Source organism: Marmota flaviventris, chromosome 6 (assembly GCF_047511675.1).
Source record: "Marmota flaviventris isolate mMarFla1 chromosome 6, mMarFla1.hap1, whole genome shotgun sequence".
In the NCBI taxonomy this organism is placed as follows: domain Eukaryota; kingdom Metazoa; phylum Chordata; class Mammalia; order Rodentia; family Sciuridae; genus Marmota; species Marmota flaviventris.
The window spans coordinates 116,310,036-116,323,098 of NC_092503.1; the positions used below are offsets into that span (position 1 = coordinate 116,310,036).

A 13,063-nucleotide genomic window follows, 5' to 3' on the forward strand; every position below is an offset into this window, starting at 1 on the left:
TGTAAACACCCGGGTGGTGCTATGGTTAGGACAGGGTTTCAGTGTGTCCCCAAAGGCTCATGTCCTGGAAGCGTGGTCCCCAGTGTGGGGTGTTGGGGTGGTGGACCATTGAGATGTGGAGCTTAGCAGAAGTAATTAGGTCACAGGGGCACGGCCCTTGGAGGGAATTAATGCAGTTGTCATGAGCCTGGGCTGGTTCCCAGGAGAATAGGATGATAGAATGGAGCGCGGCACCTCCCGGGCAACCTCCTTCTTGGCGCTCTGCTCACCACTCCCGCACGCGCTCCCGCCACCGTGATGCTATCTATCTTGAATCCTCATCAGAGCTGAGCAGATGCTGGTGCCATGCTCTTGAAACCCCAGACCTGTGAGCTTAAGAAACATCTTTTCTGGTGCTCTCTTTGGCATCACATATACTAAAATTGGAATGATACAGATATTAGCATGGCCCCTGCGCAAGGCTGACATGCAAATTCCTGAAGCGTTTCATATTAAAAAGAAAGAAAGAAAGAAAAGAAAAGAAAAAGAAACCTCTTTTCTGTATAAAGTACCCAACTTCAGATATTTTGCTCTAGCAACAGAAAATGCACTAAGATAGGTGGGGGAATGCTGAGGCATGTGTTTCTCAAGAGTTCCTTTACACATCACTGTATGGCATGCACCTCTGCTTATATCACCTGTCCCACTGCTTTACAAAGACCAAGCTTCTCAGCCAGGTGTAGTGGTGCACACCTGCAATCCCAGTGGCTTGGAAGGCTAAGGCAAGAGGATCGCAGGTTCAAAGCCAGCCTCAGCAACTCAGTGAGACCCTGTCTCAAAATAAAATATAAAAAAAGGCTGGGGATGTGGCTCAGTGGTTAAGCACCCTGGGTTCAATCCCTGGTACCAAAAATACATAAATAAATAAAAGTAAAAAGGGCTGGGGAGGTGCTACAGCTCAGTGGTAGAGCACCCCTGGGTTCAATCACAAGTACTGCAAAAAAAAAAAAGAGCTCGACTGTGAAGAGAATGAGTGACTGGAGGATCTCCCTCTCCTCCCTCTCCTCCTCCTTCTCCTCCTCCTCCTCCTCCCCATCACCATCATCACCATGATTGTTGTTCTGATTTGGTTTTTGAGCTCCAGTGGGGTAACCCCCTTTCCTCTATATGGAGAGGTTCCTGTCTTATGACGATGTGAGAAGCAGAACTCACTTCTTGGTATTGCTGCCAAAAATACCAGCTACTCACTTTCCCACCCTTCCTGTGAAAGCTAAGTCACGGACTCTATTAATAAAATGTGCCCAGCTGAGCACAGTGGCTCACATCTGTAATCCCAGAGGCTTGGGAGGCTGAGGCAGGAGGACTGCAAGTTCAAAGCTAGCCTTAGCAATTTAGCAACTTAGCCAGAACTTGTCTCTAAATAAAGTATAAAAAAGGTCTGGGGAAGTGGCTCAGTGGTTAAGTGCCTCTAGGTTCAATCCCTGGTACCAAAAAAAAAAAAAAAGAAAGAAAGAAATGCCCATTCTACATTTGGAATCAGCAGGAGCTTGTGATGCAAAGAAGCAGAAGCAGAAAGAGTCTGCCTGTGGATGGGCAGTGCCAGGAGTGACAGCAGCATTCAGTTTGGGAGAACAGTTAGGGCAGCACAACACCCGGGGTCTGGTGCCAAAAGGACTCTCGGTGTGACTATGGAGTCAAATGCCCGTCGGGGCAGTGGCAGCGTCTTCAGTGGCTTGGCTTGGCGGTGTGATGTTGGCTCCCACCCTAGACTGGTTGCGGAACGGCCTCAGCTCTCCCCTGCAGGGCCTCAACTCGTTGGACCTTCCCTTTCTGGCTCACCCTAGTGATTGCTCTGGTCAATGGGATTCTAGTAAACATTGTACAAGCAGAGGCTTGAAAAGCACTTGTGTAATTGGGCTTGCTCTCGCTGCTGCCCTCTGCCATTGCCGTGAGAACGTGTCTAGGCTCGCCTGCCGGATGATGAGAGAAACAGGGAGCTAGGCCAAGTCTCCCTGAGTTAGCCCAGAAGAGGCCATCCTAGATCAGCCAACAGCCAGTCAGCCTGGGACATAAGAATGAGCTCAGCCAAAATCAATAGCTGCCTGGTCCACCAGCAGTTGATCCCAGACACTCAAATGAGTCTAGCTGAGATCAGCCCAGATCAGCCCAGCCCCGAAGAAGCCGAACTCCACAGACTTGTGAACAAAAGACATGATCATCTGTTACATGCGGCTGAGGTTGATGATTGTTTATGTGACATTATTGTGGCAATAGAGGTTGATTCTGATGACTCTACAACCTTCCCCACTGGTTTATAAACTGCTTTTTCTACTTAAATCAGCCAAGAGTTGAATCTGTTGCCCTGACTAACACAGAGAAAGACTGAAGGTGAATGAGAGAGAACCCAGGGCCCAGGGAGAGACTGGGGAGAGATGGGATTGGAGGCAATTGGATCTGTTCAGATACAAGTGTTGCTGCAAAATAATAGTGCTGGAAACATGACAGGAGATTACAGTTGGTCCCTCTCCTGGGAAAGCCTGAGCTGGGGTGGCTGTCCTGTGCCGCAAAACCTTCAGGGGCCTCAGCTCCTTCTCTGTTACTCCGTCACATAAGGACATGAAGGTCTGAAATGGTCAGGTTGGTCCAGATGCCCTGCCTCCACACATCCACATTTCAACCACTGGAATGAGGACAAGAGAGGACATGACCTTTATCCTTAATACTAGATGGTCAGCTTTGTTTCTTCCTCTTTCAATCCATTCTCAGAAACTGGTCATATGGCTGCACTGGGCTGCAAAGAAGGCTGGGAAATGTCAACTTTAAGGCCAATCAAGCGTTTATCTAAACACTATTTCTGTGGAATGAGGGACAAGTAGCCTCTGCCCTGTTCAAGAGGAGATAATAAATGGAACAAGATCTCTAGGGTGGACTTTGTTAGTCATTTTCTTCTTTCATGTGAAGAGGGCTCATTTTTTTTTTTTTTTTTGGCAGGGGAGGCCACTCTGTTCCCAGCCTGGGCCTAAATCATTTGTCTAAATCTGTTTTTGGCAATCCCATTCAGCTTTGCCAGGAATTTGCTTTTCCAGCCTCCCCTGTGGCTGAGTGGCCATGTGACCCAGTTCAACACCATGAGGGGAAGGCTGCTGGGGGTTTCCAGGAAATGTTTTACCTGCTGTGAAAGAGACAAGCTTCCTGGAACCCTCCTGGGGGGGGATGCCCACTTACACCACAAAAGAAAGGCCAAGACAACTACAGGTAGCCAGCCTAGAGCCCTGACGCCTTTCTGAATGACCTTGAGGGATAAGCAGGTGGAGAAGGGAAGAAAAGATATTGAGGAAGTGAAAGTATCACACCCACGGGAAACAACGCTGAGAAATGCCCCTGGAAGCTGAGTCGCAGTCAAATCAGGAGGACTTTGTTTACAGCAGTGTGATTTATTGTCAGAATTGCCTCATTCCGCTTTGGGGCCGGTTTCCCTGCTTGTCCAACTGATTCACCACCAAAGCATGACAGGCCTTTTCTTTGCAGGTTTAAGAGGATTACCCCTTCTTTCCCCACTTGAGAAAATCTTGGTTCATGAAAGCAGAGATCTTGACATGTGAGTGAGTAGGAAGTTCTGATTTTAAAAACTGAGGGAGAAGGGAATGGTTCCCAGCCCCCTACAGCAAGTGCAGGGTTGCATGCCTGTAATCCCAGCGCCTTGGGAGGCTGAGGCAGGAGGATCTTGAGTTCAAAGTCAGCCTCAGCAATTTAGTGAGACCCTATCTTGACATAAAAAAATAAAAAGGGTTGGGAATGTGGCTCAGTAGTAAAATGCCCCTGGGCTCAATCCCCAGTTTGACTCCCTGTTACAGACCCTAGGGTGAGAGGAGGACACTTGGCTGGGGGCTGAGCTCTGAGCCTCAACTTCAGGTCCAGAAGAGTTGAGATCACTGAAATTTGAACATTGAGCTCCTCACAATGACCCCACCTGCCTGAAATCCAGACCATTCCCCAAGGTTCCAAGGTTGGGTGAACTTGGGGGTTCTATGTGATTCCAACAAGAAACAGGGTATAGGGAAAGGGGGGTTGTTAAGACAGAATTTTCTCCTGAAGGAAAGGAAGTGAGTGAGATTTTACTTTTTGTTTTTGTTTTGTTGTTGTTGTTTGTTTGTTTGTTTGTTTTTATTTGTTTGTTTTTGGAATGCGGGAAGGTACCAGGGATTGAACCCAGTGGCACTTTTCCACTGAGCCACATCCCCAGCCCTATTGTGTATTTTACTTAGAGTCAGGGTCTCACTGAGTTGCTCAGTGCCTCACTGTTGCTGAGGCTGGCTTTGAACTCGCAATCTTCCTGCCTCAGCCTCTCAAGCCTCTGGAATTACAGGTGTGCATCACCACGCCCAGCAAGATTTTGCATTATTTTTAACATATAATATAATAAAGCCACTTCTTGCACTATGTTGTTCAATGATGCTGTAAATTCATACTATGATGTATAGAACCAAGGGAATGAAATTAAGAAGAGAGCATAAATTATCTCCGTAGCTTTTTTTTTTAGGTTGATGGATTTTTTAATAAGAAAATGTAGAAGGTATATCTCTAAGAACTTAAGCTCATATGCACACAAAAATGTCTACTCTCATTTTTTAAAAATCTAATTAAATTGGCCTGATAGTGTCAGACTAGAAGGAAATCCAATCTCTGCTATCACTCAGGCTCCCTGGGATCCCACAAACCACTCAGAATGCAGACGCAGAATCTGGTGCCAGAAACAGGCTGGCCTCTCTCCTGTGGCATCTGGGACTGCTGACTGCCATCCCAGGCCAGCCCATAGAATGGGGCCCTGAAACCCACTAGCTCCTGCCTCTGGCCCCATGTGAGTGGCAGACTTTCCTTCTGAGTTTGGGGGCAGAGAGTCTCTAGTTCCTGGGGTCCACTCCCCTCTCCAGATACAAAGCCCAGAAGTCCCCTTTGAAATCCCGTTCCTTCCTTGGAGCCCTGTCACTAGGCAAGTAGGATTTCCACGCTTCCCTCTCCCAGAGCCATCTGCCTCTCTCTCTCTCCCTTCCCTCCTTCCTTTTGCCTTCCTCCCTCCCTCCCTCCCTCCCTCTCTCTCTCTCTCTCTGTTTCTCTCTCTCTCCTTTTCTCTTTTTCTGACAAAGAATGATGCATTTATTATATAAGGAACTCATACACACTGGGAAAAAATTACTAACATCCTAATACATGCATGTATTAGGCAAAGGACATAACTTGCAAAAAGGCAATAAAACTGGTTAACAAGGGGCTGGGGATGTGGCTCAAGTGGTAGCATACTCGCCTGGCATGCCTGAGGCCCTGGGTTCGATTCTCAGCACCACATAAAAATAAAAAAAATAATAATTGCCGCAGTCTGGCTGGGCACAAAATCACGAGCCACCACACAGCTTGTAGATTCAAACAGCAACTCTTTATTCCCGAACTCACACCAGCCGTCTACAATCATGTTCTGGGGAAATCCACGTTCTCTACCCAAATCCACCTCCACTGGGCTTCTATCTCCCAAAAAATACTGTCTGAATCCCGTGAGAACTCAAGGGGAACTCAGGCAGCAGGATACGCCCTATTCCCAGCAGGAATAATCTTAAACCTGGAACGCCCTAAACCCGATTATCCTAAACCGGGAACACCCTAATCCCGGATCCGCCCTGGTCCTTGAGCAAGGTCACCTAACTGCAGTGTCACTGCAAAATGTCCTATTTCCACGAGTCCTTCCACTAAGCAACATGGGGTACGCTGGCAAGGAAATTGTCATACCTACTTGGCTAAGGGCTCCCAGCATCTCCCCCCTTCCGATTAATTAAACAACAAACAATGTGGCTTAAGGACCGTGCCTGGTAGGTTGTCCAATTCAACATATGGTTCTTACCTGTCATCAGAAAACTGACCTTTAGGCGTCAGCCTCCTGTCTTAGGTTGATACCACTGCAATTGAATCATACCCGTCACTGACTACCGGTCCAGCATACAGCCATACTTGTGGATAGGTCTATGCACCAGTGGGGGGGTGAGGTTCTTTGCCTCACCTCTGTTGGCCCCCAAATTTGGCCTTGGTGCCAGTGGGGGAGTAAGGTTAATGTGGCTTAAGGACCGTGCCTGGTAGGTTGTCCAATTCAACATATGGTTCTTACCCATCATCGGAAAACTGACCTTTAGGCGTCAGCCTCCTGTCTTAGGTTGATACCACTGCAATTGGATCATACCCGTCACTGACTACTGGTCCAGCATACAACCATTGGCCCCCAAATTTTAGACCATCACTAGCAGAAGGGAGGAGGATACAGAAATGCCACAACACCAAGCCAATTGACGGCTCCTTGGGAAAAATTGCATCACTGGTGACACCATCAGCAAAGATATGCCAGCATTACCACAATTCGCTGCACCAAACGATAGTTACATAGTCCAGGCAAGTTCTGCAAGCAGTTCAAAGCAGAGGAATCTATCAATATGTCCATTTCCTCCCAAAATCCGTTTCCTCCCAAAGTAAGTTGACTCCTTGATTGAGCATTACTTGTTGAGTTATATTCATTGATGCATCAGTTTATACAGTTTACTGTGATAGCTATCATAGAAGCTGTAGTTTGGTTTTATCTTTGTCTTCACCGGCACTGGGATGAAGATAGGAATTCTGGCAATGATGCTAAAGAGACATTATCCTGAAAAGAATTATTAAATATAATGAAAAGGAAAGGTGAAAGTAAACAAACAGATCTGTTAACCTACTTTAAAAACAATCCTTAACAGCTGTTTACCTAATTTAAATTAGTAAACAAACAGATCTGTTAACCACCTTTAAAAACAATCCTTAACAGCTGTTTACCTAATTTAAATTAAACCATTTAAATCACGTGAATAAAAAAAATAATAATAATAATTCGGATCCATTTTTTCATGAGCGCTCCTCATATAAGAAATATGGACATACGCACATACAGACATACAACACAAAACACAAGAGTGTACACAGACGTACAACACATAAGAAAATAGTAAAGGCCTTGTAGCTTTACCTGGGTGAAATCTCCATTGCAATGTTTAAAAACTCCACAGTCAAAAAATAAAACTGATCAGAAAAACATTAACCTAGGTTTGTATGAGCTCAAAAAATAAAAATAGAACCTTATGATGTGGAAAAATGCAATAATAAAATAGCTATTGAAAAAAAGCATCCTGGTTAATCACTGTCGCAGATGTAAGAATGGCCAAGCTGGAGTTCTGGATATCAGCTGTTATGGATTTGAGTCAAATCATCTTCTTTTCGATCTGTAGAAATTGTTTTAGTTAATCTCTCTGGAATCCAAATCGGCTGCTGTTCTCCCTGTGGAAAAACACAAACAGACCCCCGACTCCAGACAATCACTGGGTCAGGACCTTTCCATTGTCCTGTTAGAATATCTTTCCAAAGTACTTTAGGCTTATGTACATTTTTTGGATACATATGCCTTTCCGCAGCACTAAGTCCTGATGAATCCAAATTTAAAAAGTTTAGAGTAAAAAGCGTTATTTTAAGTTTATCTTTGGGGGATATATACCCCTTTCCAATTCCCTCTTTTTGCTTTAATAAGTATGTTTTAATAGTTTGATGAGCTCTTTCAACTATGCCTTGTCCCTGTGGGTTGTATGGGATTCCTGTTATATGAGTAATACCAAATGATGAGCAAAATTGTTTAAAAGAGGTAGAGGTATAGCTAGGACCATTATCGGTTTTTAACTGTTTAGGAACGCCCACAGTGGCAAAATTTTGTAAGCAATGAGCTATAACATCTTTAGATTTTTCTCTGGCATGAAGGGAGCCCATCAAAAATCCGGAAGAAGTATCGACTGTAACATGTAAATATTTTAATTTTCCAAATTCTGGCAAGTGTGTGACGTCCATCTGCCAAATATGGTTAGGTATCAGTCCTCTAGGATTGACTCCAAGATTAACTTGTGGTAAAAATGTCACACAATTTTGACATTGTTTTATTATATGTCTGGCTTGTTCCTTAGTTATTTTAAAACGCTTTTGTAAAGTATTAGCATTAACATGAAACCTTTTATGAAAATTTGTAGCTTCTTCAAATGTAGAGAAAATATGTATGTCATGTGTAGTTTTATCTGCTAAATCATTGCCTAAACTAAGGGCTCCAGGCAATCCTGTATGTGCCCTAATATGTCCTATAAAGAATGGATCTTTTCTGTCCCAGATTAGACTTTGTATAGTGGAAAACAAAGAGAAAACAGTAGAAGAAGGGGAAATCCTACCAGCATCTTCAAGAGATACTATAGCATTAACTACATACTGACTATCAAAAAATAAATTAAATACAGAATCTTTAAACATCAAAAAAGCTTGTAAAACTGCATTAAGCTCTACCTTTTGAGATGATTGTTTGGGTACTAAAAATGTAAAAGTTCGATCTGGGGTAACTACTGCTGCTGTACCATTATTAGACCCATCAGTGAATATATTTGGAGCATTCATGATAGGTGTTTTTCTTGTCATTTTAGGAAAAACTACAGGATGCTTAGACCAAAAAGACAACAAAGGATTAGATGGTAAATGATTATCAAATGTAACATTAGATTTACACATGATTATTGCCCAAGTATTTAACTCATTAGCTAACTCATCAATTTGATCCATAGTATATGGAGTAATAATTTTATTGGGAGAAATTCCAAACACTCCCTTCGCTGCTTTTATTCCTTTGAGTATTAATTGTCCTACAGCCTCAGGATACCTAGTAAGAATAGTGTTAGGAGAATAAGATAAATGTATCCACAATAATGGACCTTCTTGCCAAAATACTCCTGTAGGAATATTTTTTGTTGGTAGTACAATAAATAATAAAGGCAAACTTATATCAATTCTATCCAAATGCATATTTTCCATATATGTTTCAATAATTTTTAATGCCTTTCTTGCTTTAGGAGTTAACATGCGGGGTGAATTTGGATCTGATGGACCTTTTAGAATATCAAATAAAGGTCCCAACTCTCCTGTTGGTATGCCTAGATAAGGCCTTATCCAATTTATGTCTCCCAATAACTTTTGAAAGTCGTTAAGTGATTTGAGTTGATCTACTTGTATTTGAATTTTTGGTGGACGGACCATGGTTGAGGATAATAGAACTCCTAAATAATTAATTGGAAAATTTAATTGTACTTTATCTATTGCTATCTCTAGATTATAATTTTTTAATAAGTTTGTAAGTGTGGCATAACATTCCAGCAATATGTTTTTATCTTTATGTGCCAATAATACATCATCCATATAGTGAAATATTTGTAGTTCAGGATTTTGATTTCTAAGTGGCTGGATTGCTTTGTTAACATATATTTGACACATAGTTGGACTGTTAGCCATCCCTTGAGGGAGTACTTTCCATTCATATCTCTGATCAGGACCTTCATGATTTAATGCAGGGATAGTAAATGCAAAACGTGGACTATCCTCGGGATGAATTGGAATTGAAAAAAAAAACAATCTTTGGGGGCTGGGGTTGTGGCTCAGTGGTAGAGCGCTTGCCTAACACATGTGAGGCCCTGGGTTTGATTCTCAGCACCACATATAAATATATAAATAAACAAAATAAAAGACAACTGAAAAACATAAAAAAAAAAAAAGAAAAAAAACAATCTTTAATATCTATAGCTAAAACATGCCAGGTTTTTGGCAAAGCAGACAATTGAGGAATCCCTGATTGAGCAGGTCCCATAATAACCATCTCATTATTAATGGCTCTTAAATCTTGCAATAATCTCCATTTACCAGATTTCTTTTTGATGACAAAAATGGGAGTATTATGGGGAGATACGGAAGGTTGTATATGTCCTTCTGCTAATTGTTGTTTGACCAGATCATGGGCTACTTGTGTCTTTTCTTTAGTCAGGGGCCACTGAGGAACCCACACTGGTCTTTCTGATTTCCAAGTAATTTCGATTGTCTCAGTGGCCCTTTCTGAAAATCCAACCCATGTCTGTCTGTTCCTTGATCTATTTGTATTGGTGCTGCTATACCTTGCCCTTGTTTTCCTAATCTTTTTTCTTTCCTAAAGCCTTGTCTAGCCCTAGTAGTGGGCGCATTAGGATTGATGTTATTTGTTAACGTCAAACCTAATTGATCTAGGACATCTCGTCCCCATAAATTTATAGGAAGATGATCCAATACATATGGCTGTATAGTTCCTTCACATCCTTCAGGATCCTTCCAATCTAATATCATAGAACTTCTATGGGGATTAGTCGCCACTCCTAGGCCTTGAAGCGTTTGAGTGGCTTGTTGTAATGGCCAATGTTTTGGCCATTCTTGACGAGATATGATGCTAAGGTCAGCTCCTGTGTCCAGTAGCCCATTAAACTCATGACCTTGAATATTTAGTTTTAGCATTGGGCGAGAATCTAAATTTAAAGACAACATAGCCCAATCTACACCTGTGGAGCCTAATCCCCTGGAACCTCTTTCTACACTACAACTACGAAATTTATTATGTAGGCTGGGTATTATTAACAACTGTGCTATTCTATCTCCAGGTGAAATTACTGATATACCTCTTGGAGAACTAGCTATAATTTTTATTTCACCTACATAATCGGGATCAATTACCCCAGGACTTATCATAAGTCCTTTTAATGTAGATGAACTACGTCCCAATAATAAGCATACTGTTCCTTGGGGAAGAGGTCCTTTTACTCCTGTGGGAATGATTTGAACTCCCATCTCTGGAGTTAATACTGCTCTGGCAGAGGCGCAGATGTCCAACCCTGCGCTCCCTCGGGTTTGTCTGATGAGGGATTTAATGGACAATGTGTCCTGGGCACTACCCTGATGGTGTTGCTGGGTTCCTCCACTGCCCCGTATATTTGTGGTTGTGGGCCCCGGAGCATTGGGCCCCTTTGTCCGTTTTTTGGCAATGGAGCCTGATGCCTTTCTCCACGATATCGTGGATAAATACCTGGTCTTTGTCCGTTTTTTGATAAGGGAGTACCCTCTATGGTGGTTTGAGACGGCATTCATTAGCCCAATGTCTCCCTCTACGGCATTGTGGGCAAATACCCGGTATTCTATTCCTTTGATACCTACTTTTGTTAAACCCTCCTCCTATGGGGCAATTCCTTTTAAAATGTCCTCTTTGTTCACAATCATAGCATGTTTTTGGCCTGGCATCTAAAGCCTGTTGTACTGCAGCTGCCAAGACTTGCCCTTGTTCATTAATATCTCTACATAATTTAATATATGTGTTTAAATCTTCATGTCTCCATGGTCTAATAACCTCTCTGCAGCAACGATTTGCTTGGTCATAAGCCAGTTGTTTTATTAATGGCATTGCTTGTTCTGTATCCCCCAAAATTTTGGCAGCCATTTGAATTAGCCTATCTACAAAGTCAGCGTAAGGTTCATTAGCTCTCTGTATTACCTTAGATAGCTGACCTTGTAAATCTCCATGTCCTTGTAAAGTCTTCCATGCCCTAACTGCGTCTGCAGCAATTTGTGCATATATAGCAGGATCATATTCAATTTGTTGCCGTTGACCCTCATAAGGTCCTTTTCCTAACAACATATCTAGATTTCTTTGAGGGTAACCGGCTGTTGCATTTCGCCTAGCTGTCTCCGCGCAAAATTCCTCATTGGCAACCTTCCATAACAAATATTGTCCTCCATTTAGTACAGATTTACACATGCTAGCCCAATCTGCTGGCGTCATGTCCAAGTTAGTAATGGACTCGACCATGCTTACCGTGAAGGGAGCTTGGGGACCATAGGTTGTTACAGCCTCCTTTAACTGCTTCACTGTTTTAAAATCTAAAGCACGGTGAATTCGCTGCCCTCCTGCCTGTTCAAGTACAGGGCATGCTAATCTTTGAGGTCCTGTCTCAGGATCCCATTTATCAACTACGGGGTTTGAGGGCCACTCAGCTGTCTCCATCGGTGGGGCTGTTGGTTGAATTACGCCCTCTTGTGATAAAACGGAGTTAGTAACAGCCTCCTGTTGTGGCCTTTTTCCTAACAACCCCTTTTCCTTTAAATTTTCTTCCTCTGTCTGACTAGCTCGAGAGACCTTCTCTTTTGCTTGATCTAAAATGTCTTTCTCCATGGTCTGAACCTCTAACAATTTACTTAACATCTTTTCGGTTTGTTTTTTACTAATTTCTAATCTACTATAAAGATAACACAACCCAATAAGATAACACAAAACAAAACCGAAACTGAATGAAACAAAAACGGAATAAAAAATCGTTGTATCAATTTTCTCTTCCTCAGGGCTGACAAACTTCAAACCTTTAGCCAACCATTTTTCCCAGTTTGCCTGAGAAATTTCTAGGGATAGGCAGCTTGAAACAAAAACAAAATAAATCACAACAGGAACACATTGTTTTTTGAATTGATCACCCATTCTCTCGCCTTCCCTCAGGGGCAAGCAATTTCACTTACCTCCAAGTTTCAGATGTTCCCCGTATGGGCCACCAAATGCCGCAGTCTGGCTGGGCACAAAATCACGAGCCACCACACAGCTTGTAGATTCAAACAGCAACTCTTTATTCCCGAACTCACACCAGCCGTCTACAATCATGTTCTGGGGAAATCCACGTTCTCTGCCCAAATCCACCTCCACTGGGCTTCTATCTCCCAAAAAATACTGTCTGAATCCCGTGAGAACTCAAGGGGAACTCAGGCAGCAGGATACGCCCTATTCCCAGCAGGAATAATCTTAAACCTGGAACGCCCTAAACCCGATTATCCTAAACCGGGAACACCCTAATCCCGGATCCGCCCTGGTCCTTGAGCAAGGTCACCTAACTGCAATGTCACTGCAAAATGTCCTATTTCCACGAGTCCTTCCACTAAGCAACATGGGGTACGCTGGCAAGGAAATTGTCATACCTACTTGGCTAATGGCTCCCAGCAATAATAAAATAAAGGTATTTTAAAAAACCTCGTTAACAAATACTTTAAAAATGTTCAACACTAGGAGTAATCATAAGATGCAAAAATGAAAATGATAATTTTCACCTACTCCCTAGGTTAAATGGCGGGAATATATTAAAAAGTAGAGACCTTTAATAATATCAAATACCAG

At 42.8% G+C, this 13,063-nt stretch overlaps 1 non-coding gene across 1 annotated transcript; it reads left to right on the forward strand.

The window, feature by feature from the left end:
* Positions 1–392: 392 nt before the first annotated feature.
* LOC114099439 (U6 spliceosomal RNA) lies at positions 393–496 on the forward strand. The gene has a single exon (XR_003583899.1). It is a non-coding gene; the product is annotated as a U6 spliceosomal RNA (small nuclear RNA).
* The last annotated feature ends 12,567 nt before the right edge of the window (positions 497–13,063 follow it).